This window comes from Leptonychotes weddellii, chromosome 13 (assembly GCF_054177405.1).
Source record: "Leptonychotes weddellii isolate Sample4059 chromosome 13, ASM5417740v2, whole genome shotgun sequence".
NCBI classification, from domain to species: Eukaryota; Metazoa; Chordata; class Mammalia; order Carnivora; family Phocidae; genus Leptonychotes; species Leptonychotes weddellii.
In genome coordinates this window covers 21,034,415-21,062,140 of record NC_138381.1, presented here as the reverse complement: position 1 = coordinate 21,062,140, position 27,726 = coordinate 21,034,415, and the positions used below count along the sequence as shown (strand labels likewise).

The 27,726-nt window shown below is 44.0% G+C and overlaps 1 protein-coding gene and 1 pseudogene across 1 annotated transcript in view; both read left to right on the top strand.

Annotated features, from left to right (window-relative positions):
• ELAC1 (elaC ribonuclease Z 1) overlaps positions 1-26,930 on the top strand; it is a 470,823-nt gene extending 443,893 nt beyond the window's left edge. The window contains exon 5 of the transcript XR_014139591.1: positions 26,918-26,930. The gene's annotated coding sequence lies outside the window, so the exon portion shown is untranslated. The remainder of the gene's footprint in view (positions 1-26,917) is intronic.
• Positions 743-1,338, top strand: LOC102734124 (large ribosomal subunit protein eL30 pseudogene; annotated as a pseudogene).
• Positions 26,931-27,726: the final 796 nt, after the last annotated feature.

Genomic DNA, 27,726 nt, shown 5'->3' with positions numbered 1-27,726 from the left:
AGCAACCCTCAGTTTGTTTCCTGAGATTAAGAATTCCTCATATCAGTGAGATCATATGATACATGTCTTTCTCTGTTTGACTTATTTCACTCAACATAATACCCTCCAGTTCCATCCACGTCGTTGCAAATGGCAAGATCTCATTCCTTTTGATGGCTGCATAATATTCCATTGTATATATATACCACATCTTCTTTATGGGTTTGATCACTTTTTAACTACAAATGATCTTCATGCTACAGTGGCCCATCTTGGGGTGCCCTGCCCTTGGACCCTAACACTTCCTTCATTTTTTGGCTGTTAATAGTTCTGCAATGATGATAGTCACTTTAACTGACTATTTGACTACACTAGGCTGGTTGTGCCTAAGGATTAGTAAGAAGCCTTCAAGTAGTAGCTGAAAGATCAGGGACCTCTGAATTTGGCAGATTTGGGTTCAAATTGCCACAGACCTGCTGATGATCTTAAACCATCTACTTGACCGGTCTGACTCATAGGGTTAAAAAATTGAGTCAATTATACAACTTCGCAGGGATGCTTTTAAAATCATTAAGAATGTAAAATTAGCTCAGTAAATGGTACCCATTGTCATTACTGCCTGAGTAATGTTTTTGATTTTTAGGGATATTTTCCTCTTCCAGCCTATGTGCTAATAATATATGTGCCTGAGCTTTCCTTTCTCGTTCCCGGCCATCCTGATGGCTGCTCTTGGTTGGCGCTGTCCTACGCCTAAGGCAGGAAGATGGGGGCCACAAAGAAGACAAAAAATTCTCTGGAGTCGATCAACTCTAGGCTCCAACTTGTTATGAAAAGTGGAAAGTACGCTCTGGGGTAGAAGCAGACTCTGAAAATGATCAGACATGGCAAAGGGAAATTGGTCATCCTGGCCAACAACTGCCCAGCCTTGAGGAAATCTGAAATAGAATACTGCACCATGTTGGCCAAAACGTGTCCATCACTGCAGTGGCAACAATATTGAATTGGGCGCAGCATGTGGGAAATGCTATAGAGTACGCACACTGGCTGTCATTGATCCAGGTGGTTCTCATATCACGAGAAGCCTACCAGAACAGACGGGTGAAAAGTAAATCATGCAAAATTTTTCTTTAATAAAACTGGCCGGAGCTTGTTTAAAAAAATGTGTGTGAGGGCGCCTGGGTGGCTCAGTTGGTTAAGCGACTGCCTTCGGCTCAGGTCATGATCCTGGAGTCCCGGGATCGAGTCCCGCATCGGGCTCCCTTCTCGGCGGGGAGTCTGCTTCTCCCTCTGACCCTCCCCCCTCTCATGCTCTCTGTCTCTCATTCTCTCTGTCTCAAATAAATAAATAAAATCTTAAAAAAAAAATGTGTGTGAGTTGGTAGTGTGAAAAAGTTAAGCTACAATAGGTAACATTAGGGGTGAAACAGAGACATATTGGTGGCAAAGAGCATACTGGTTGAGCACATAGGTTCTGAAGCTAAAATGAGTGCCTTTCTGGACCATATATTAGCCTTGTGATCTTTGGCAAATGACTGGAACTTGCTGTGTTCCCATTTCTTTATGGGGACAATCCTAACTCATTGATTTGTTATAAGGATTTGAATGAGTAAATACATGTAATTGCTTAGACTATCACCTGGCACATAGCACTTAATAGTGTTAGCCCTTATTATTATCATGCTGAGGATGTCATTATTTGAAGACAGAGCTGAGCATGCCGGAAGCACCAGCATTCCCATGTCAACCAGAGTATCTGAAACAACACCGAGAAACTCTCAGAGATGAACAGGGCTAAGGAAATGAACGAAAGAAAGTTACTTACAAATGTTCATGAGAATGCTTAGATTGATAAGTCCTTCCATTGGGAAACATAGAGACACATCTGGAGGGAAAGGTTTCAGAGTCATGATGCTGTAAGAGATTAGTTTATAAGGGCAACTGAACATTTACCATCAAGGTTGGGGTACATCTTGCTGAATCAGTACACCCCCATCTGAGTGGGCTATCCAAGTGCCCCCTGCCCTTTTAGGGGACTGGAGGTGTACGCTGTTCTCCAAGATGGATTGTCAGTGGACCCATGGGTAGGCAGTTATACATCTTTATAAATCCTTCTCCTCCCCTTTGTTTTTTGGGAGTCAGTCAATCCAGCTTTTAAAAGATGGGTGCTCAAAGGCTAAATTGTGGGATTAAAGTCAGGGATAGTTGCAAAAAGTTGAGACAAGGTCAGTGCCCTTCAGGACTATTCCTTAGACTCTGAGGGAACAAAACATTGCTCAGCGCTCAAATAAACATGTTTCCAAATGGGAGAGACTCTCCTCAGGGAATGAGGTTATTTGCCAGACAGAAAGAGACAGATAAACATATACCCTTCCTCCTTCAATCTCGTAGTTGGGCAGGTGCTTTACTCATAACCTGATAACCTGATGTCCTTTACTTTCAAAACATAATCATTTCTGCACCCTAGTGAATACCAAGTCCCTTGTCACATATGATCTTCTGATTTTTCCCTTTCAGTGTGGTGGACCGAGCCAGATGCCCCAAACCTCCAACCATCCCAGCTAGTCAGTGTAGCTTGTGGCTTAAGGGAACACACCAGCCCTGAACTATCCGTCTGAATCTTGTCACCACCATTTCCTACCTCTTACACCTCGACCAAGTGTGTGTATCATTTTAAACCTGGGCATGGTAATAACACCTAACCCCAAAGGTGTTTATAAGAATCAAGTGAGTTAATACAGTGCCTGGCACACAGTAAACCCTCAGCTCCTTTACCTTTATCCTTTGAAAGCTCTTAAGGAACTGGTGGTTGTAAAATGAGAAACTTTTCTTTGCTCAGGAATTCCTCCCTCTGCCTTCCATAAATATTCTTGTTTATCAAAAGTAAAAATCGAGGTGGATTTTTGGGAGAGTCTGATCTATTTAAATCTAAGTTCTATATAAGGTTGAATTAATTCAAAATTCTACTGACTCCTCAGAGTTGATTCAAAACACCATTTCCTCTAGAAAGCCTCTCCAGCTACTCTGAATTGTATACGGAGCCGCACTCCCAGTTGCCCATTACATACGTGGCCCAAACTTTATATGTTGCAAACCGGCTGACATCACATTTTGCATTTTCTTCTCCTGTTTCATCTGAATAAATCGTTTGTTCTGAAATATATTCCCAGGTAAATGAAGACAGTATAGGCTCAACATTTTAAAAAATATAATGAAATGAATTTATTTCTCTTTTGTAATCCAAATCTGGCAGACAAAGGGCAAACTGGGTGGTGTCATTTTAAAATCATCATCAAGGGGCGCCCGGGTGGCTAAGTTGGTTCAGCTCAGGTCATAATCTCAGGGTTGTGAGATTGAGCCCGGAGTCAGGCTCTGTGCTGAGCGTGGACTCTGCTTGAGACTCTCTCTCTCCCTCTCCCTCTGCCCCTCCCCCTCCCTCTCTAAATAAATAAATAAATCATCATCATCAAAAAAGAGTCAGGTCAGGTTGTTTGCCTTTAAGGTCTGGCTCCCCTTATTTTGCTTTAAGATGCCATGCAAGTTCTCCAAACTCTCCGAACCTTTATTTCTTCATCTATAATAAGATCATGGAGAGGAACTAAATGGCATAAACCACATGCTCAAGTGCCTGGACTCAGGTGGGTTCTGGACAAATGTTGGTTCATAACCGGTGTCTATGGACCCCCTCTTCTCGGTCAATCAGACAACCTTGAGTTCCACCCACCCCCTTGTGTCCTAATCAATTGACAGCCCAATTGAGTGATCAGTTTCCGAGAGCTTTTTCTATCAGTCTTAGATTTTGGTTGGACTCCCAAGGCCTCTTTTATGGCCCTTTTCAACTCTTAGTGGTTCTTAAGCCATATAATGATAAATACTACCTGAGTTCTTAGTAAGAATGCAAATTCCAGGACCCCCGCTTGGATGATCCTGATTCCTTAATGCCAGGAGGGGCTCAGGAATCAGCATTTTCAGCATGCACTGAATAATGGCACCAGGTGATTCCCATGCAAGTGCTGCAGGAAACACACTTTAAGGAAAGAATTGCTAGTGAGGTTTCTAGGTCCTAGAAATAAACTCCTCATCTGTGCTATCCAAAAAAAGTCTCTAAGCAGGGATGCGTACATAGACTTTACACACCCTGTGAGCTCCCTGAAACTGAAGGCAAGTCACATGTAAATAGATTTGTTTGGGGAGATGTTTAACTTTAGCTTTCATCTTATATACTTTCATAAACCCTCTATCCCACAGCTCCTGCTCAGCAAAAACAAAACAAAACACTTAAGAGCTATATCTCCATGCTACAAGCCATTTTCCACCCAGCCCTCAGGGTCTATCTATCTCAAAAATAGCCAACCAGACAGAGCTGTGTCAACAATTAACCTATCCCCTCACGGAGTGATCTCACACCAAAATCTCATTGCTTTTTATGGCTGACAGGTGGCTCTGCCTTGCCAGGCACAGCTGTATGCCATGGGTAGGAGCGGAGCATGCAGATGTGGCTTATCTGGCCTATCTTCAGCAGTTCTCCAATTGGTTTACACCCCTACTGAGCACAAGTCTTAGAGAAACTCTGCTATTGCCCCTGTGTGGGTCCAACCGGGTGCCCAAAGAAGGCAGTCCATCAGGCCTTCTCTGGGCTGAAAACTGTCTGCCAAGGTCCACTGTTAGGAGTTCCGGTTTTCACAGGTTGCTCATGGATTAACTCCACAGGAGTCCAAATTATCTACACTGGGGAAGGCTTGAGTCCCTGTGTCAATCCGGTTATTCTCTCTCCTGGCCATACTGAAGCTCCCTTGGGCACTGAACTTAACCCAAGGTAAGATTTCCCTTTCTCTGTACCTGGGAACACAGTCCAAACAAATCAGCTCCTTGGGGGGTGGTGGAGAGCTTGCTCTCTGCTTTTACCCATTGTCCCTTTAATTCCATTTTCTCTACCCTAAGCTTGTGGGGTAAGACCTACCTGGACTAGTATTCATTTAAGTACTTCGTCTCCTAAGCTCTTCTCTTAAGAGAAGCATCAAACATCATCTCTTCACGACCACCATGGCCACCAATGCCTGATTCGTCCTCTATGAGAATCCTGCTTCCCCTCTAATGGCCTTTGACATTATCCGGGGCTTTGGGACATCTATAAATGGCTCAGGTTATTTGCTGCTGATGCATGCATGTGTTCTTCCTCTGAGCGTTCTCTGTCCCAGTCTTTAGAGCTGATTACCTCTGGATTTCACGTTGCATGGTACTGGAGGGGGAGGAGGACGCAGAGGAGGGCAGTGGGACACTGGTGTGACCAGGTGGCTCTACCTGATATCCCTTGTGATCTCTGAACCACCCAACCCACCACCTCTTTGGTCCCTTTTTGTCCTTTACTCCTATGACTAAAGCTTCCCTGGAGAAGTCCAACATTGACTCCTATGTGGCTGGTAAAAACGTGACTCTGGGTCTGGAGATGGTGGTGCCTTTTATATTCACTTGCATGCTTCCGATCACTCTGTTCTCCTGCCTAGTAGCTTATCCTGTATGAAGAGCTTAGCAGCGCTGGGCTCTGGAAGAGAGCAGGCAAATATGGTGATATAAAATGCTAACAATAGCAGATGGCAGGAAAATTTCCTTTAAATTCAGATGAGCGGTTGCTTCTTCTGGTGGGTTTTTATTATTAAATTTATTTCCATCATTTGGCTAGATAGGTCTGTCCTTGTGCTCAACTTATCATGTGCTGAAATCATCTTGCTTTTAATATCTGAAACAAGGAGCTGTTCATTATACCAATTAAAAATATAGCCATATGGTCCCATGTGGAATTGTCAACTCAGTTACACAGATGTAGCCTTCACGTTTGGAGGGAGTGAATGCTCACCTTATTCTAGAGAAAATGGTAGGCTTCTGAGATTTTTAGTCTCCTGTCAACCATTTTCTTTAGGATACAGTGAACCTTTCTGGGGGCCAAAAATTATTGATCCTTTAATTGATTTCAAATACATTATCTTTATCTTAGGCCCTGAGGTCCTGACTCTAATCTCGATCTTACAACTATTGACACATAGCACTCTTATATTAAGCTATCCCTGCTCCCGCTGTGATTTTGTGATTTTTCATTTCCAACATCTATTAGGAGGAACCAAAGTTCATCAAGTTCTTTGGAAATCGAATTAAAATGATTCTTTTATTTTATTATTATTCCTTATTAAAAGGAATTTATTTTCAAGCAACAGATTCTCTGTGATAAGATGGCTACAGAAAGGATAATGGATATCAACAGGGCATTAAAATGAAATGCCTCCTCTTTTTTCACAGGATCTCTAGGTACTAGGAAGGGACCTTCAGTGCTAGGGGAAGGCCATCATAGGTCATTTTGTGAACCCAGTGGTAATCCTCCTATTGAAGAGAGATGTGCAGTGAACCTGATTATTTCTCAAAGACCTGTCATTTTCCCAAGAGCTGGTATTTTCAGCCTCTTGAAGAACACCAACCACTGTTATCACAGCTCTAACTTGAGCAATCAATCAGGGGTTTGAAACATTAAACTCGAATACATAATTCCGAAGGGGATAATTTTAGCAAAATTCCCCCGAACCAAAGCCGCTTCAGTCAGCCCTTCTCCAACAAGAGGGTCACTGCCTGCTCTTCTTAACACTGACAATTCCGTCTCCACACTCCCTCCATCCTCCTTTCCAGCCAGAGGAAATGAGGTGCCAGGCCATGGGTTTATGGGATCCTTGAGAAGAATACCCAGCAGCCTTGAAAAAGAGGCAAATAGTCTACTCAGGAGAACTCCCAAGAGCAAGAAGTGACTCCCTCTTGTTACTTTGCTATGCAAGCTGCAATTTCCAAGGCAGGAATATCACACATGGAAAATGTGGTCTGGGATGTACCTTGGACCCTATCAGATGTCCTAAATGATACAACTTCTGCTCTAGAAACCCAACAAACCCGTTTACATTTAAATTCATTAGCTAATGTTCTTATGGCTAATCACATAACCCTTATTTCTTCTTAGCTAACCAAGGGGAAATGTATGTTACAGCAAACACTTTTACTTTTTTTTTTTTTTTTTGTACCTAAATAGAAGCCTATAATTAGTCTAGAAAAGAAAGCACCATTTGGATCTCAAGAAGAGACCATTTGGAATTTGGGACATGTTTTCATGGCCTGGATTTGATCATCTAGGTCCCTGTCTTCAGGGTCTATTACAAGAACTAAAACCCATTTTTGTTTCTGTTTCTGGTAATTGCCTGTGTTGCAGTTAGCTAATGCATCCTGTCCAGAGTTATAAATGCCACTGAGCAGCCGTTGTTGTCAGATGTGAAGCTACTTGTCCTGCAACAAAAGGAACAGCAGCTGCAAACCCTATTCCCACTAAGGACTGGTTCCTGGAGTCTCTTCAACCTCCTAATCAGCAAAAGCTCAGCCATGATAATCCAAATATCCTAGATGAATGTCCTGCAGCCCAACTCTATACCTGTCCTTGGCCAAAGGGGGTAACTGAGGAAGGAAAGCAGCCCCTACAGCCAGGAACTCCCCTGGCTGTCAGTGGGGCAGTGGTGTTGTGAGGGGCTTCCTGTCCTTTAGAGCTCGGCTTCGGTGTGCCACTTTTGACCACAGACAATTTCAAAGAACACAAACCCCAGGCAAGGCCACCCAGAAAAGACACAAGCAAGATCATTCTGTAAACATGTCAGAACACAGACAAAAACATACACATTGTCTCTACCACAAAATGATTCAACTCCACCTCATCCTGGATCATGCAAGCCTGATTTGTCTTTACCAATCCCAGCCTCAACCTCACTGCATCCTTATGGCTTTCTAGGTAGAAGAATTACCCCACTTTCTGACTGCATCCAAAGTAGAGCAAATCACATTTCCCTGTATAATCTGCAAATCACCACCAAGAAGCCCAAATTCCACATGCCCCTTCTAACACCCTCTTACTGAGGTCCTCTATCACTTCCCACTGTGTACATTCTCTCTTATGGCAACAACTCCACACCCTGAACTGTGTTCAGTTGCAGATGTGTTCCTGGTGGTCTTTGGCTAAAGGGTATTGACATCGGCTTGTACTGTTTCATATCTCGGTAAGCATCCTCCTCATCTCATCCATTCCCCTAAATGGACAGGGACCATGAAGTCATACTTGCCATCTTCCTCTCAACCCCATACTGCATCAACCACAGATCCTAATGACTTTACCTCGTAATAGCTCTCATAACCCTTTCCTTCTCTCTATCTTCAAAGCAAACTCTGTCATCCAAGTCCCAATCATCTCTTACCTTGCCTACTGCAACAGTCTCTAGTCTTCCTGCTGCTCCCATGACTCTCTCCAATCCGTATCTCATACTACAGCCAGAGTAATCTTTTCTAACTGGAAACCTTACAGAGCCATCCTCATGTTGAAAGCACTGTAATGGTTCCTAAAGCCTCAGTTATTTAAAATGGCCAAGAGGGTCATAAGAAGTCTGATCAGCTCTTGCCTCTTAAGCCTCATGTCCCGTCATTCCCCACTCTTCTGATCCAGCCACATTGGCCTTCTCTCATTTCTTTGATCACCGTGTGCTTCCTGCTACCACAGGGCCTTTGCACATGCCATCTCTCTGAACGTTCACTGCCTTCTTCCTGCGCTGAGTAAACTCTTCTTCTCCTTTCAGATCTCATTTCAACTGTGTCTTGGGCAAGCCTCCTTTGACCACCCTAGGTCAGCTCATCTTTTTTGTATCTCATAGCACATACATCTCTCTGTGGTAGCACTTATCATAGTTGTAATTTTATTTGTATTGGTGTGATTTGTAGATTAATACCTGTCTGCTCCATAAGACTCCTTATACTCAGTAAGTGCTTAATAAATATTTGTGCAATGGGTGACAAGTCTCTGCTCTGCCACTGGGGAGCTGCCTCCTTTTGAACATGTCATTAAACTTTATTAACTATCTTACTCTGGTTGAACTACCATAACCACATTCCACAGACCTAGTGGCTTAAACAACAGATGCTTATTTTCTCACAGTTGTGGAGACTGAGAGGCTAAGATCAAGACGCTGTCAGAGTTGGTTTCTGGTGCCAGCTCTCTTCCTGGCTGGCAGATAGCCACATTCTTGCTATGTTCCTACATGGTCTTTTCTCTGTGCACAAGGAGAGAGAGAGACAGAGATAGAGAGAGAGAGAGAGAGAGAGAGAGAGAGAGAGATCTGGCATCTCTTCCTCTTGTTATAAGGACACCAGTCTGCTTGGATTAGAACCCCACCCTTATTTAACCTTAATTACCTCCCTAATGGTATCTCCAAATACAGTCACACTGGGGGTTAGAGCTTCAATATATGCATTTTGGGGGGCACAGCATTCAGTCCATACCTTTAATCCTTAGATTTCTCTTTTTTTTCCTGTACAGAGATGAATCATTGTCTCTACGAGATGTTATGAATGTAAATGGGACAGTGTCTGTGAAAGTCCCCTAAGCCATACAAAGTCCTAATCTGTGGAGGGTGGTAGGAGTCTACTCTTTGATCAAGAAAGGTTGTGGCTAATGTCCATTCAATGTAGAAAAAGTTTATGAATAAGAAACCTTATATTGGGGTGGGGATGGGGATTGTTTTTATCTTAACATCAGAAACATAATAGGTAGACTTGTGGTGTTCAATAAAGGGCTGAGCTTCTTGGACATCGTGAGTGCTCACAGCTGAATGGCTTCTGTAGGACACTCAGTGGAGTGGGAAGCTGGACCAGGAGTCTTCCACATTATCTTCCAACTTCGAGCTTCATCTTTGTCCTGTGCTGCGTGTTGCCTTTGTCTTGTTAGGAACGGGCCCAGAATTAATTTTCTCTGTCCATGCATATTAGAAGTCAGCAAGCTTTTGAAAAGGGCCACATAGTAAATAAATATTTTAGGGTTGGCAGGCTATGGGGTCTCTTTTGCTATGACCCAACTCTGCATTCCGTTGTAGGAGGAAAGCAGCCTTAGCCACTATGTAAATGAATGAGTATGGCTGGGTAAATAAAACTTTATTTATGGATACTGAAATGCAAATTTTATATGATTTTCATGTGTCATGAAATATTATTCTTCTTTTGATTTTTTTTTTCTCCATCCACTAAAAAATGTAAAAACGATTCTTCTCTGGTGAGCCTACAAACACAGGCAGCAGGCTGCTTTGTCGACCTGTGATCTATATCGTTAACTCAGAATCTGAAATGCCATGAACTTCCTGGCTATCCTTAGACCACCAAGGCACACTGATGTTCAGGCCTGGCTGGAAAAATCTACTCTTCTCTAATTTGACTCACTGGCTAGACAGAACATTTACTTCATTGTTTCCATAAGTTTCATTTTACTGCTGGCTGTGAAAAAATTACTTATCCATTTGCCAGATTATAACAGCTGATGCTAAGTTTCTTAAGCCAAACCTGGCCTTTTCCACAGTCCTTCTGCTTCTGGCCAGCCTTAATCTGGCCATCTTCTCCAAGCCCCTTAGCTGCTGCCAATGCCAAGCCCCCAACCTGTAAATCAGCCTCTTCCAATAAGTATTTCCAATCTCTAGATTTTAAAAATACCCTGATGCCATATTTAGATTCAATTACAAAGCATAGACATGCACAGAGAAGAAGAGAAAGGGAAAAAGTGACTGATGTTCCACCAGCAGCTCTCAGGCTACTTGGCAAGAATGTTCCCTCCGATTTAAGAACTGTGGGTAAATGGCACCATCACATTTTCCCAAATATCCTGAAAGTAGAATGCACAAAGCCTTCTTCAAATGTCCAACCAGACATAATTCTTCCATGAATTCAGTGTGTAAAATGGCAGAGCAGAGGTATGGAAAGGGATTGAAGTTTGGAGACAAGGCAGGTTATGGAAAACTGGAGTGTGAAGGATGAGCAGTCCCCACCAAGGAGAAAATGGGAAAGAACATTCTAGGCAGAGCAGACAGGACAAACCCCTTACTCTCCCAGAGGTGCTTTTCTCCAGCCCAGGCCCAATCATGTCTTCACTTCACCCACAACCCGCTTGCCTCCTCAGCTACTCCCCTTCTTTCATGGTCCTCTCCTAGCTAGGCTGGCATACAATGAACTTGAGTCTGTAACTAGTGGGAGACAGGTGTTATAGCAGAGGGGAAGGACTTGAAGGCCAAGCATTATCAACTTTTGGTCATAGACAGGTTTCTGTGCTGAGAAGCAGGTTGATGGAAGCAGTGTTGCAGAAGGATCGGAAGTATGGCCATTGCAGAAGGGCCCTGGGATGTAACGTGAATTGGAGGGAAGTGGCTGGATTCGGGATGTCACCAGGAGACTTTGTTGGGGATGGGCTTTCTCCTTCCACAGCACAGCACAGGTCATACACGGAGTGATGGATGGGCCCAGAGATGGGCAAGAAGTGCATCTGCATACTCCACTCCGGCTCCAGTAGTGACAGAGAACAAGGCAGAGGCTTGGAGGGAAAATTTAACTTGCAGCTCACTCAGCCCTCCTGGGAAGAGCCTGGAATTGTTTAGCAATCAGGGAAATTTGGCCAACATGGCAGATGGGCAGGAGCAACACTTGTGCTTGGCCCGAGGTTGAAAATGAGGTAGGCTGCCATCATGCTGAGCAGGGATGGGAAAGCAGAGGCCCACAGGAAGGATGCAGTGAAAGCTGCCAAGGTGCACATCAAGCAGGACTAACAGAGTTCCAGAAGCTGGAGCCAGGAGGAAGTGATAAATAGACACAAGGTTCCCTGCAGAACCCTGGCAGGTAGAAGAGTGTTATCAGGAAAGAGCCTCTTCTCACCATAGAGGGAAATTGGTTACTTGCCAGGCCCAGATACTTCAAAAGTTCCTTCCCTTGCAGGTAGACTCAAAATTAAGACGTCAAGTGATGGCAACTGTGTAACACTGTGTAACAACACTGTTGAACAGATAAACAAATGGTAGAAGCAGTGGGGGGGGGCAGCAGACCTGGCTCAAGCCCAGCTCATCCCCCCCAAATTGCCCTGATCTGGGGGCAGGCCACAGAACTTGCCAGACCTTTTCCTAGTGCATAAAAGAGGGAGGAGGGGTGCCTAACTAAATCATCTCCAACATTTCTTTCATATCTCAGTTCCAAACATTATGGTTGCTTGTGTATGTGTTAAAGAAATGATCAAATTTAAAATGATGGGAAAATCCAAATAACTGTTAGTAGGGGAAAAAAAATGAGCACAACTCATTTGGAAAGCAATTTGGCAATCTACGTCAAGAGCCTTGAAAATGTTCAAAACTATTCTAAAAAGTGTTCTGAAATTCAGAAAGAAAATAAAAGTTCACTGTATTATTATTATTTTTAATAGTGAAAAGTTATCCAGGATTGGGGGGAGTGTTTGATAGTCTATACAATAGATCTGTTTTAGTCATTAAAAAATGAATATTGAGCACATAAAATGACAATTTTAAGTCATTTACATAGTAAACAGGGAAATTATTGAACTAAGTAGGGAAATGTTTATATTAGAATATTAAGTTTAAAACAACCAGAATCCCAAGTTATATAAAGACTAGAATCTCAATTATGTAAAAAGGCATAAACATATTGGAAGAAAATATTCATTTTAAATATTCTGGGATTATTGATTTCATTTCTTTCCTCTTTGTTCTCTTCTAATATTCTATAATAAGGCTTACATTACTTTCATTATAATAAAGACTGAAATAACTCAGGTTTATGATTATTAGTTGGTAGTATATATTAAGCTGTCAGAAAAAAATGGAAATAATCACAATTATAGAACTTCAGTTGTTATACAATAGGAGATGTGTTAGTGTGAGGGTCCCTGACCTCACAGCCAAAGCTCAAAATCAAACTTGTTCTTATATTTTGTGGCCGTAGGGCCTGTAAGCACATTCCATCTCTGAATCTCAGGAGTATTATCTGTAAAATAGAAATTTGACAAATATTCATTGAATTCCTACCATGGCCAGGTACTTATGAAATGCAGTCATGATACAGAATTAAAGAAAACATGATTTGTGCTAATGAAAGATGCATAAATTAACGGGCATCTTCACTGAGTCTTTAAGCTCGAGCAAAAGGGGGAGTTAGTCAAATAAGGACATTATAGACAGAAGGAACAGCAAAGCCACATCCAGGGACTGGGACTAAAGTGTGTCATGAAGGGAAGTGACCGGGCAGCACCCCATCACGGAAGACCGGTCTCAGCATCATAGGTCTGTGTTCAAATCCCCACTTTGTCTCTTACTGTCTGTACGACCTTGAGCACGTTGCTCAATCTTTCTGCGCTTCATTTTTCTTTACTTAAGATGGAGATGATATTGAATACGTCTCATGAGTCCTCTGATATTCAGAGACAACTTTTATTTTTATTTTTTAAAATATTTATTTATTTATGTATTTTTTTTTGAAGATTTTATTTATTTGAGAGAGAGAATGAGAGAGAGACAGCATGAGAGAGAGGAGGGTCAGAGGGAGAAGCAGACTCCCCGCTGAGCAGGGAGCCCGATGCAGGACTCGATCCAGGGACTCTAGGATCATGACCTGAGCCGAAGGCAGTCACTTAACCAACTGAGCCACCCAGGCGCCCTATTTATGTATTTTTAATTTAAATTTTAGGTAGTTAACATACAGTGAAGTATTGGTTTCAGGAGTAGAATTCAGTGGTTCATCACTTACATACAACACCCAGTGCTCATCATAATAAGTACCCTCCTTAATACTCATCACCCATCCAGCCATCCCCCACCCGCCTCCCTCCATCAAGCCTCGTTTGTTCTCTATCTTCAAGAGTCTCTCATGGTTTGTGTCCCTCAGAGACAACTTTAATATAGTAGGTGACAAAGCCGTGATCCATCTCTTCAAAAAGTATAAATTGCACGCCCAGTATGTACCACACACAGTGACATACTCGCTCTTCTACCTGGACTAAATGGTATTATTATTGCTCTTATTCATATTAATAATGTAATTATCGGAAAGCAGTTCTCAACACTTCCTGTGTGCCATGTAGTCCTATCAGTTTTCATTACTGCAGTGATTTTCAGCCCATGGGCACATCAGATCATAATATTAGACATCCGAGAGGGACATCAGATGGAAGATGTCCCTCTCGGATACCCTGTCATGCCTCTTCCTCCTTGCTGCCCCCTTGGGACACTCCCAAACCCCCATTAGCCAGGAGCTGTCACCCAGCCCAGAATGGGAGAGATGGAGGAGGGAAAAAAGCCAAACACAGACGCCTTCCGGAGGGTTCCTTAGAGAGGGAGTAATTATGACAAAGGTTTCAGCAGCCACAGGGGGAAGGGAAGGGGGAGGAGAAGGGCGATGGAAGGGAGAGCCTGGTTAATTACGGAACAGATGCCCAGCAGCTCCTTGGGGTGAATGCATTAGGACAGGAACTGTCATCTCAGTTACCCCCTGGCATTCATTCACAGACTCTTGGGCATCCAGCTGGGGTTGGTTTCGTGTGGGTTTTGCCTCAGTTGGAGAAATCTACAAGTTCAAAGCCTTCTCCTTATTTCCAAATGGGATCTCCCTCCCGCCTTCTCCCCCTTCCTTCCCCACGCCGCCGCCTCCCCATCTTAACTCTCCCTGCACCCCACGGTGCCTGCTCTGCCTGCAGACGACTTTAATTGCTTTGCATGAACCCGTGCAGGAAAGCTAGCAGCAGACCTTCGGGCAAATGGGAGGAGGGGGCTTCCTACTCTGGCTCCCTGGCCACTTCCCCTCCTCTCTGACCTGCCCAGGGCCAGGGCCAAGTGCACGCAGCTGACCCACTGCAAACTGTGCCTCTGAGGGAAGTCTTCAGAACTCTGCTCTAGAACCACGCTGTTCCTGCCTGAAGCCCGGAGAAACTAAAGTAGGGGATACCGACACAGAGAGCAGAGGCCCCAGTGCCGTGTGCCCAGCACTGCCCTTTGCTACCCCAATATCGTGCAGTCTGCAGCCTGGGCACACTGGTGCCAGGGCCCGCATGGGGAGAGCAAACAGGGACTCGGGCTGTCCTGGGTTCTCCCTCATGTCTTGCCTGGCCATTCCCCACACACTCTCCCAGGCTGTCAAATGGAGATAAAACCTGGAAATCAAAAGAGGGGAATGACTTGCATTTCACCCTGTCCCCTCCTCCCAGAAGTTTCAAATATGATTCACCCCGCCAGGGGCTGACTCCATCAATCTCTGTTATGACAAATATTCTAACTCCCTTGGCACCTCTCCTCCCTCTTCCTCCTGAGTTTGTCCCTAAGTTAACACTTGTTTTTCTGCTAATACGGGAAGATCCTTTCTCTCCCTGGACAGATTGTCAGTTTCTGGAGAAATGATGCCCACTTCAAAGCCGTTGTGATTTAATCTGGGGAAACCCATAGTGGAAATGGTCATCCTTCCACACAGCCTGTCCTGATGGGCACATGCTCACCCTCTGTTAAACTTTTGATCAGTAAAATAAAAGGCCACTCGTATTAGGCATCTCTATACTCTCTAGCATGGGCATCAAAAAATGGACAGAGAGATAAGCAGGTCCTACTTTTATTTTATCCACAGTGCCTGATTCAGTGATAATGTTGCCTACATAAATGAGATGATTGAATACTTTGAGTAATTTAAACCAGATAGCACAAATGAACTCACTGGAAATGAGGTACTTCATGCATCATTGGCTTTATCATTGTTATGCTGTCATTATTCTCATAATTTCAGGATAGGGGTTGTCAATTAGATTCAGGAGTGACCTTTGAGGGCACATAGTCCAATGTCTTACTCAAAAGACAGCCCTCAGCTTACAGAAAGCGGAGGTAAAACGCTAAGTCTGCGAAGGCAGAAACATATAAGGAATGTGAAATTGGTGTGTGGCATTTGCCATGCTGTGGAGAAAGCCCAGGGTCTGAAATAATGGGATCTGTCTGGCCCTGCACTCGGGGATCTCTAACCTTTCATGAGGCCATTTGAAGCAGAAGCTGCAAATTGGCTCCTCAAGGGTTGTCTCCCACCTGCCAGGTTTGGCCTGTATGGAATTTATTAATTTTTTATATGAGTGAACATTTAAAAATCAGGAGGGTTTAACTAAAACAAATCAGATTTTTTTTTTTTTTTGCTTTTCTTTAAAAGGTAGAAGCTTTGGAAACAATGGTCTTGCAATTACTTGGCAGCAATTAGCTGGAGGAGTTTTCTTTAGATCTGGGGTGAGCTCTAAATTTGCCACAGTCCTCACTATTCCCTATTACCTCCTTGTCCCTGAGGCTAGGTGCCAGTTGCCACTTATCCTTATGCTTATTTTTAAGTCTTTTCTTCTTTCTTCCTTCTTTTTTTCATTTCTTTCCTCTTTCTTTTCTTTCTTCCTTTTAGCAAAAATGGGACAACAAAATGTAGATGAACATTATTTACCCTTCAAAATGTTACCGTATACCTCTTGTACTTTCCTTCTATAATATTTATATTCCTATTACTTGCTTTCTGCTAGTCTCCCCTCTGGACTATGAATTCCAAGCAGTCAGGCTTGCTCATGGCTGTGCCTGACAGAGCTCACATTCAATATATGTTGTTAGGCTGATATCACATTCTCTTATTCTTCTCTTAATTACAAGTACAGTAGTAAGACACCTCCTTGGCCAGAATGGACTAAAATGTTGCCACAGCAAGAGGAATGGGCCCTAAAAATCCAAAGATATAAAATGCAGGTCACATCATTGGGAGGGAGTGAAAACAGTATTCTTTTAGTTGGTCTGTGCTGTTACAAGGAGCCAAACACGGAAAACTAAATGGTCACGTATCCTTCACTTCCTCACTGACTCTCCCCACCAGAAGGTAAGAAGCCAACTCACCCCTGTTTGAGAATGGGAGCTGGTACAACGTGGGAACCAACCATCATTGGAGATGTCCAAATACCCATTATTACAGTGATGCTTTCTTGGGACCCATAATCAAGGGGTTTCAGTGAACCTCGGAACTTCTTGCTGGTCGTTGCACAATAAAAATCTTGGGTCTTGACTGGCTGACCAAGGTGCTCATACGAGTAGCCCAGTCCTTGGTGTCATTTTGTTGTTTTCTCCTTCACTGATGTTTAAGCCTTAAGAGACAGTGGCTTGTCTAAGCCTTAAGAGACAGTGGCTTGTCTCCAGCCCAAGCAGAGTTCTGCTCCACAGCAGGAACACGTGCTTCTTGGTCCACTGTGCCCTCTCCAGAGGAGGTTTTCTGTGCCTCACCCTCATCTCCAGCTCTGAGCCCTGAGGGGTCTGCCTTTCCCCAGGGGCCTCAAGACACCCCAGTAGGAATTCAAGTAGGGAAGAGAATGATCAGCCTTCTCTTTGTCTGGCATATGTTAGGGGGTCTCACTCCTTCCTTTGGGGCTTGAGGGGAGGAGCATGATTCCTGAGGGGCTGGTCTTAGAATCTACTACCATCTACTATTCCTTGCCTGAAATGGTCATCTGGCCCTTGTACCTGCTCACTCTCTGCTCCCTTTGGGCTTCGCCAAACTCTGGGCAGGGAACCTGGCTAGAGCATGTGAGGATCACTCACTACCCAGCCCCAGCTCCTGGCTCCATCCCAGCACCCAGCTGAGGCTGCTTGCTTACATGTGGATATTTAGTGTCTGCTGGACACCCAGCCCTATCTCCTTTGTCTGATCACAGTGACTATTCAACGTTGGACCCCCCATTACAGAAAACCAAAGGGAAAATGATTTAATCTGTTTTGGCTCTCTACTTTACCATTCCTTTAAGTTATTATTTTTTCTTTTGCCAATCCTTTATGCCCTTCTTAAACACAACATCTGGGTGGCATGTAAGCAAGTCAGTGCTGAGGCCAAAGGTGGCCAGACTCTCCTAGGGGCTGAGGGTAGGCTTGCAGGCGGCCGTGGCCACGACTGACAGGGCAGATGTATGCACTTAAGGAACAGTACACTGCTTTAGTGATTCTGATGACTCTACATACTTTTCTAGCACCAGAAGCAGTGACTGTGCATCCAGAGAGAGCAAATGGGCCAATTTTGATAATCCAAGCTACCCAGCAGGCTTCACTGGTTTCCACAAGCAGTCAGTAGAAATCCCACCATGCTAGGTTGCTGGCAGGTTTTTCCTAGGATTCAGAAGTCACTTGGGGGTATCTCTAATCCTTTCTGATACAGCATATGCCTTCCACTCTCCCTCTTGTGCTCCCCCATTTCCCCAGATCCTGCCCTGTCAAGAACCGTCTGTTTTAACTGTGGCTTTATCAAACCTCACAGTGATGCATTTAGTACCTTATTCTTGTCAAAACCTTTCACAAAACCAATGCCTCAGCTACCTTGAGTCTGTTCCCACTGAGCACATCCCTTCATTAATGCCCCATTTCTCTGATGAGTTCCCCCCTGCTCTCCTTTCTTCATCTGTTTAATTTGTTTGCTGTGCACTTTGAACCCTTCTCTTGGAAGACATGACATAACACCATCTATTTCTATTTAAACCGTTATTCAGGACATGTTTGAAATATGCATTATTCATGTATTATTCATGGGCATTATTGGAGATCAGTGTGCAAATCAGCTTTATTGGGCACCTCAGAGGCTGTAGCAGAGCCCCGCATACTTATAAATTGCATAGTATCCTTTCCTGAAAAGTGAGCCTACTCTGCCTTCTGGGGGAAAATGACCGTTTCATGGAACTGCTGAGAACAATCATGATTTTGAAAGAGAGCATACGGTCATTTCATTTGCCTTTGATGCACATACTTCCGCCAGCCAGGAGAACGCCTCAGCCAGGTTCGATTCATGTGGTTTTGAAACCTTATTCAGACCCAGACTTTGGTCAGCACCCCTGCAAAAATCATGGTAGGGTTGTGGGTATAAAAAAAATCCTCAGTCCGTTTTGCTTAGCAGGGGAAGGAAAGGCTATTGTAGAGAACTTTCCCAATCTAAGGCTACCCATGAGCAGCAGAAGGGACAGACGTGGTTCTGAAGGTTTGGCAAGTGTAACTTTGGTGCCCTGCTTCCCTTTCCAAGTCTGTCCTCTGTTCAACGTTCCTTCATGCTCTGAGCACCTCTTGTCTTGGAGGAAGTGATCCATGCACTGGGTTGTAGACATTCACCATACTGCTCCTCTTAGGAATACACCTGTTAGAAAGATTAAGGTGGAACCCCAATTTGGATATTTCTTTGGAAGGAGGTAGAGGATTATGGCTCTTGGGTGAGGAGACATTTGGAGGACAAGTTGGCTTTCCTAGCGTCTCCCTAAATCAGACTGCGTGTATGATTTAGATCCCTTCTATGCTTTGAGAAGGCAACCCCTTCCCAGCTGATGGGTAAGGCAGGCTCTGTGCCAAAGTCAACTAGACCCTCTGGTTCCATTCTCTCTGCACTGGTATTCTATATGCTCCAATAGTCCCCAGGGCTAAATTAGGGTCTTTCGAAAGCACTCACTCTTTGAGGCTTCTGTACAGATACATATTAAACAAACTTTTTTATTTATGAGTGGGTTGAATTCTAAAGACTACTGAAGTTGCCTAGTTCCAAGGGTCCAAAGTGGCATAATAAAAGCAGCTGCTTATGCCACTGATGGGTGATGGGCAGAGTTCACCCATCTCTGCCACAAGTTCTGGCTTTGTTCCAGCTATAGAAGTTCTGATGTGGAAAGTTTTAAATGAAGGGCTTTTGTAGAGGGAAAAAAATGAATGGCTCCCTTGAAAATGCAAAGGGGAGATATATTTCCGTGTGTACTGAACTCCTCACACTAACATCTCAAATTGTCAGAGCCCAGTAAACCTAAAACTTTTGGTTCATTAATTCATTAATTAAATAAAAAATTTGTAAATGTTTATTCCGTGCCACACTGGGCTAAGTGCACAGGATAAAACAAATGAAAGGTAGAGTCCCTATTATGTGTATGTGTGTACCTCCCCATGCACATATGTGCACACACACGTTTGCAGGGAATTAGTCCAACGATTAGGATTCAGTGGAATGAGGGTGAAGATGGAAAGAAGATGGGAGTGTTTGGGGATTTGAGATGGATTAAAGGAGCTAACTCAGTGCTGGACAGGATGGCTGGGGAAATAGGCCAGAGGGATTGATGCTTGAGTGGGTCAGGAAGGAAGATGAAGATCTTTGTAGGGAGAGAGAAGAAATAGGGTGGTCAATGCAGAAGAAGCATGTGTGGAAAGGCATAAAAACAAGAGGGGATGAGGCTGCTGAGGGAAACGAAGTAGTTCTACAGCTGGGAGGTCTGAAGCATGTAGGGATTCTGGCATGAGAAAAGGTTGGAGAAGAAAATTGGATCCCAATGGGAGGTTCCAGGCATGCCTTGTTGAGGAGTTGGGACCTTATCCTTAAAGTGATGGGAAATGGCTACAGATCTCAAACAAGACTATACACTTTGGTAAGACCACTGTGATGGTAGTGGAGGCTGGATTAGAAGAGAAATGAGAATCAGGGGGCCAATCATGGTCCTGTGACAGCAGTCCAGGTAGGAAAGGCTCAACAAAGATGGTGGCAGAGGGGGCTAGAAAGGAGAGGGACTCTCTCCTCTCACTGAGGAGAGTCACTGTGAATGACTGACCTGACCATGGAGACCAGAAGGTTCTCAGGCTTCACTCTGGTGATGGGATGGTTAGTGGACCATTCCCTTAGATGAGGAAGTTGAAGAGGGTCCTCCTTTTGGAGAAAGGGACTCATATTGGAAGAATATGTATCACCTCAGGGAACTATATTTTAAAAAACAGAATTAGCTTGTATTAAGAAAAGAGAATTAGCTTGTATTAAGAAAAGAGCCTGGGTGGCTCAGTCATTAAGCAGCTGCCTTTGGCTCAGGTCATGATCCCAGGGTCCTGGGTTCGAGCCCCACATCAGGCTCCCTGCTCGGTGGGAAGCCTGCTTCTCCCTCTCCCACTCCCCCTGCTTGTGTTCCCTCTCTCTCTGTCAAATAAATAAATAAAATCTTTAAAAAAAAAAAAGAAAAGAGAATTTTTAAAGATATAAACAAGCAGCTCCCAACGGTGAATGCAAATTCTGGGCTCAGTGGAGCAGCACTCTTCAAGCACCATCTCTCTCCATGGGGGACAGAGACCACGAATATTTAGGATGATGACCTTGAGGCCTTGTGAATCATTATCAAGGCTGAAAGATTCAATTACTTTCATTAAAGCAGAGAACTGAACTCTGGCATTTGAATTTGAATTTATTCCAACTCTGCATGCTGCCCACTTTGGAAACAATTTAAGACAGTTTACAGATTTGGACTATTCAAGATAAGATGTTTTTGAGGAAAATAGAAGGAGTGGGAGCTTTTCAGACACTGGAGTTGAGCACACACCACCATTTGATGAATAAGTATCACAAAAGTTTTGCATTCTTTCCACTGAGGTAAAAAAAAAATTGGACTAATTCCTTTTTTGATAATATAAAGCTTGTGCTCTCACCAGTTGTAAAACATATTTCTGCACTAAAATTTAAACAAGATCCATTAATCATTATTCCCAATAAGGTGACCCCAGTCTTGTCACCATTCCAAGATTTAAATGGGGACCTTTTGTCTTCACCCCCAAGGCCAGAGAGACATTCTTTAAACAATCTCTAAGTTCCTTTTCCTTCTCCTTCATCCCCATCCCATGTGCCTGAACAATTGCCATCTTCATGGACCTTCTCTCCTTCATGCCCTGTCCTCTCTGACATCTCCTTTGTGTACCCATGTTCTCTCACCTATACACAGATGACAACCTCATTTATATTTCCAGGCCCAACTTTCTCCCTGATTCATACACCCACCACTCTACTTAACATCTCCGTAAGGGCCGCCTATGACACATCTTCACCCTAAAGCAGCCAAACCCAAACTGCTGACTTCACAGTCCAAACTTGCTCTTCCTGCAATCTTCCCACCTCAGGTAACAGCACTTCCACCTTCCTGGGTGATATTTCAGCAACTTCTGTTGGCTTTACCTTCATCATACATCCAGATTCCTACTACCTGTCCCCACCTGTTCCCTACCACTCTGGCACAAGCCATTACCATTTGTCTCCTGGATTATCAAAAAAACCTCTACTGGGTCCCTTGCTGGTACTCCTGACCCCTGCAGAATGTTCAGATGAGAACAGAGTGATCCTACTACTCTGTAAGTTAGACTGTCCATCCTCAGCTCAGAACCCTCCAGCAGTTCCCATCACACATGCAGTAAATCTGAAGTACTCACAGTGGCCTTGTGGCCCCTTAATCTGGTCTCTGGCCCCTTTGCTCATTACATTTCCTACCAGTCTCCCCCTTACTAACTGTGTTCTAACCACAGTGGCTTCCTTTCTTCCATAGATTCCAAACCCTGTCTTGTATCACGCAGGAGTTGCCTGTCCTTCGCTCCAATTGTGGCTCATATTGTTCTCCCCTGGGTCCTTTCTGCCTGCCTTAAGGTCCCTCTTACTTTCAAGTTCAGTTCAGGCTCACTTCCTCCATGGAGATTCCCTGACACTCCAATGATCTTCCTCTTTTTCAGACCCTATTGTTATTTTTTGACCACTGTGATCAACTCCTCACTCATGGGAAACAGCCTAGGACTCAGCTCAGCGATGCAGCCAGTTTGGTGCTAGCTAACCAGTGAGATGATAACTTCCCTAAGGCCGAGGACCATTTCTTTTATTTCCATCTCCTAAAGACCCTGAGTTTGGCATACCTGCTAATAAGACACTTTAGGATTCAGTTTGCATTTGCCTCTACATTGGGCTAGGAGAGAAGGTGCAGGAGAACTGATGGATATGTCTCTTAAAGTAGTTCTGATGACTACTTAACCCCGGGGAGGCATGAACTATGGAAGCACACAATAATATGGACGCAGCTCAAATGCTTCATGTAAAAGAAGCCACACCCAAAAGGATACATAGCGTATGATTCCATTTATGTTATATTCTGGAAAAATCAAAACAACAGGGATGGAGAATAGACCAGTGGTTGCTAAGGGTTGACCCTTCAGAGGGTGAGCATGAAGGAATTTGGAGGCATGGGGATCTATTCTGTATCAGCTGCAGCTATGAACCTATGTATCGTTCCATGCATTTGACAAAAGTCATAGAAACTGTACCCCAGCAACAGTGCATTCTACTGTTTGTATGCTGAAAATAAATTTAGGGGAAAAACTCAGAACCAGACTAACACATTTAACTGTTTAATAAATATTTCTATTGCTACGGAAAAGAAAAGCCTGCTTTGTAGAAAATGAGGGATAGATCAATGCCAAAAAAATTAATTTACTTATGGAGTATTATCGAAGCAAAACATAAGATTGGTCGCAAAAATATTTCCCAGTGTGTGAAATATCCAATTGTATTTATACTTTATAGGGACAACATTTTACCTTTAAAAAAATGAAAGAGAAAATTATGAAAATATTGCAACTGTGTGCTAATGATTTAAAACAATCCAAAGGAAAACGACTATTGTATTATAGTCTGAAAAACGTTCTCACTGCCAAGCACATACATTTTCATTGTTTATAATGTGCGCGCGCCCGTGCGCGCGCGCGCACACACACACACACACACACACACACACACACACAGTTTGGGAATACACATCTACACAAGCATAAATAGCTATTACCTCATTTTCCAGGGATAACAGCTCGAAAGGGAATTCAGACTGAATCTACTTGTGCCAGGCACTGTTGCATTCGTGAGTTCTTATAATAATCCCCCGAGGAAAACAGTATTACCCCCATTTTATAGATAAAAACTATGGGGCCCAGAGAGGTTAAGAGACTGAACGAGGATGACAGGGCTGGTGAGCGGCCGGGCCAGGACCCTAGCGGGGCTGTGTCATTGCCAACACGCCTGCTCCTTCTAGCAGCGCAGATGGAAGGCGGCCAACGCCGTCAGCTCCCACCACGGAGGCTCCGGCTTGAACAGCAGGTGCGTCTCTCAAGTCTGGCCTCTGCTGAGGACCTCTGTCCAGCCGCGGGACCTACAACCCCAGGGTTCCTGCCCCGTGAGTGGCCTCAGTTTGGTCAACATGGCGAGGAAAATCTGTCCCTTTGCAAAGTCACCGAGGCGGGGCCGGGATCTAAGTCCTGTCTTCCTCAGCTGCAGGGCCAGCTCAAAAACAAACAGCCTCTTTGGGGGCCCTTCTGTCAGGAAGATAAATGCTGCCTCATTGAATCCCTCACCAAGGAGCTTGTCCGAAACGGCAGCTGCTAGACTGAAACGCTTTGAAGATTGAACCCAGGAGTCCAGTTCCAGCCTCTCTTGCTGTCTTGCTGAGCAATTCAGATTCGCACTACAAATTGAAGTCTCTGTCACAGGCTAGCCTAGAAGCTAAAAAGAATGAGTGACACAACTTCTCCAGGGAGAATCTTACAGAGTTGCCAGTCCAGGCCTGATCCCACTGGATACTCCCCCGTCCGTAGTTTTAACAGCCCCCTGCCCCAGGGTCTACAAAGTTCTTTATAATGGATGTCAAGGACAAAGGGAAATCCTGACAGGCAATGGAGCGGGAAATGGGGAGAGTGGAAAGTCCCCCCTTCGCAGGAGACGGTGAAAGGTGAAGGGTCACTTAGGATTGTGTGTGTGTGTGTGTGTGTGTGTGTGTGTGTGTACACAGATGTCTGAGTATCAGAGCTGTTGTTTTTACTGTCCCAGCTCATGGCGTCACCCCTTCCCTCTCACCAACCCTCTCCCCCGTGTCATGGTTCCATGTAAGCTGTTACTCGTAGCAAGAGTCCTCAGAGGGCAGGGGCTCAGGGAACTACCCCCTATTCCCCACACGCTGGGGAAGTGGCATAATGCCCTGGATGAGATGGGGGTGGGCACAAGGTCTGGACCAGTCCTCATTCTACCCCGCCTGTCACATTGGGGGAGACTATTGCAGTGGCAGGTCTCCCCACCAGGTGGCACTCACAGTTTAGCTTTTTATTTCTATTTGTCTTGCTAGAAAATTTTGCCCTACCATCGCTGTCAAGGAACACATGACTTAACGCTTCCCAATTCATGTACTGATTTCATGTATTTTCATGTTTTGGGTTCTGTTGTCATCTATACAATTACAGCGTATTCTTTCCTTCTGGGACCTTGGCAAGGGGTACTGTAAGGGGATAGGATTACATCCAGCGGAAAGCGTCGTTTTCATCACACACACACACACACACTCCTCAACAACTCTAGGGATTAGTCCTGAAATGTTTTTTCTATTCCAGTTTTTCTTATCTCCTGCCTTCCTGCCCCTTCCCTGTTCCTGTCCAAGGTCAGAATGGTGTGACCAACCGGCATACTTCATTTATTAGAACCCAACACAGGATTACCTTTTCAGTATTCATTTCCATTACATAGTGGCCAAGGTTTGAATTGCAGCCTCAAGAAGTGCTCACTCCTGAGTCTTAAAGGTCAAAGACCAGAGGGGTAAAGATGATGGTAAACTTGGCTTTGAGGGAGGACATCAGAGCCGTTTGGGTCTGAGAATTTGTGACTGGATTTTACATGCCCATTTTCTGTGGGGAAGCTGTCTATAGGGCTGAGCTGACTCAGGTTCTTAGAAGCCCCATAGCTAAAGTTATTGGACATGATCCAGTTATTAGAGTTCAAGACAAAAGATGTAAGATATCATCCCTGTCCTTAAAGGATACAGTCTACCTGGGAAGATAAGAAATGTAGTTACTATAATGGTGCTGTGGGCGTAAGGTAATCTCTGCTAAGAGCTTCATGTTCAACGTATTTGCTCTGAGAGATCTTAAGGAAGCCTGTCCTTGAGTCCTGGGGGTTGGGGAAGCTTTCAAGAAGAAGAGGCCCCAGGTGGGTCTTGATAGGACTCTGGGTAGAGAGGGCAGACCCAGGAAGGAAGGGAGGAATCTCATGAGAGAGGCATAGGTGGAGACCTGCCGAACCACACGTGGCTGGAGCTCAGTTAGTTGGTATCCTTAATGATAAATGGTTCCTTTAAAAATCCTATTTTATGAAAAGACCAAACCACAGATAATTCCCAATTCCTAACACATGGAAAGACGATACCTCTGAAGCCCAGAAAAAGTATTCATCTTTAAAGTAATATTTATTTTTATTCTTGTTAGGTACTTAGAGTGACCCCATTCATTCAACACATATTTGTGGGTTATTTTTATTATGCTGGATGTTTTGTGGGAAATCAAGATATATCAGGCAGGATGGTTTTCTCTGGAGCCTTTATGCTAGGAGGGAAGGCAAGAAATATGAATAACTATGTCAGAGAGAAAGACAAGGTCTCAAAAGTTAAGTATAGAAAAATATTATAGAAGTTAAGAGTAAGATAAAAGTTATTTTTAGCTGGGGGTTCACGGTAGGACAAGTTCATATAAAGATAAGGGGAGGGGAGAGACATTTTGCATGGAGAAATGACATGCACAAAACAAAGAGGTTGAAAAGAAAAGCCTGAATGAGAAAGGATGTTCAAAGTTTAGGCTGGGGGGGGGTGCCTGGGTGGCTCAGTCATTAGGCATCTGCCTTCAGCTTGGGTCATGATCCCAGGGTCCTGGGATTGAGCCCCGCGTCGGGCTCCCTGCTCTGCGGGAAGCCTGCTTCTCCCTCTCCCACTCCCCCTGCTTGTGTTCCCTCTCTCACTGTGTTTCTCTCTGTCAAATAAATAAATAAAATCTTTAAAAAAAAAAGTTTAGGCTGGGGCCACATGGCACTCAGCCTTGCATGGCAGACTAAAGAATGAGTTCAGCAGGAAGCTGCTGTTTACTTTTTTGAGTAGATGGATAAATAGATCTTTTTGAAAAAAGGAAAAGTGCTTGGCACCAACACACAAGACAGATTGGAAGAAGAGGGAAAAGAATGGAGGGAGGTTCTTGTTAAAAGGCTATCTTTCAGTTCTGAAAGGAATATGGCTTTGTAAGTTGGCATTTATTCTTATCATTCCGGAAATTAGCAACATTCCAAAAGTAAAATTAGAGAAACAAAGACCTGGAAATGATTTTTAGTGAAATTAGAGACTTGTATAATTCACAGATCTCAAAATATGTGTCCAGAATCACCAAAAGTAGCTGAGAACCAGGAGAAATGGTACAGGAAGTGAAGAGAAGAGGCATGGACAAGGGTAGGTGGTAGGTATTTCAGATGTTCCAGCATCTCTGAACGGAGGGATATGCCCTCAAAAGCAGAAACTGTATCTTTTGTTTACAATAGTTGATGTAGGATCTGGGTTATTCAGAGGTGTTAGCAGAAGTTGTCACAAAATGGATTTGGCAGAGAGAATCAGAGGATGGGGGCTTCATAGAAGATTGTACCAACATGCCACATTTGCATAGATTGTGTTGCAAATGTCTGCTAGCCTGCCCCTTCCCCTAAGGTACACTTTTCCCTCCAATAAAGGGCCTTCCTGACAATAGCTGGCCCAGGGATTCAATGAGGACTAAGAAAAAGAGGAGCAGGTACTAAGTCAATGCAAAGGTACTTTAAGAATAAAAGAAGCAGGAGCGCTTGGGTGGCTCAGTCGTTAAGCGTCTGCCTTCAGCTCAGGTCATGATCCCAGGGTCCTGGGATCGAGCCCCGCATCGGGCTACCTGCTCAGCCGGGGAGCCTGCTTCTCCTTCTCCCACTTCCCCTGCTTGTGTTACCTCTCTCGCTGTGTCTCTCTCTGTCAAATAAATAAATAAAATCTTTAAAAAAAAGAATAAAAGAAGCAAAATGGCATTAAAACTTACTAACAAATGAAGAATATTTACCAGAAAAATGTTTCCACAAAATTGTGACCAGTATTTCACTACAAACCAAAAAGAGAGAGAGAGAAAGAAACCCATACAAAGAATCACCTCTACAAATAAAGAATTTGATGAAAAATATAAGAACTTGGGAAAGAAATGACCAGATAATAAGACAAAACACAAGGAGTCA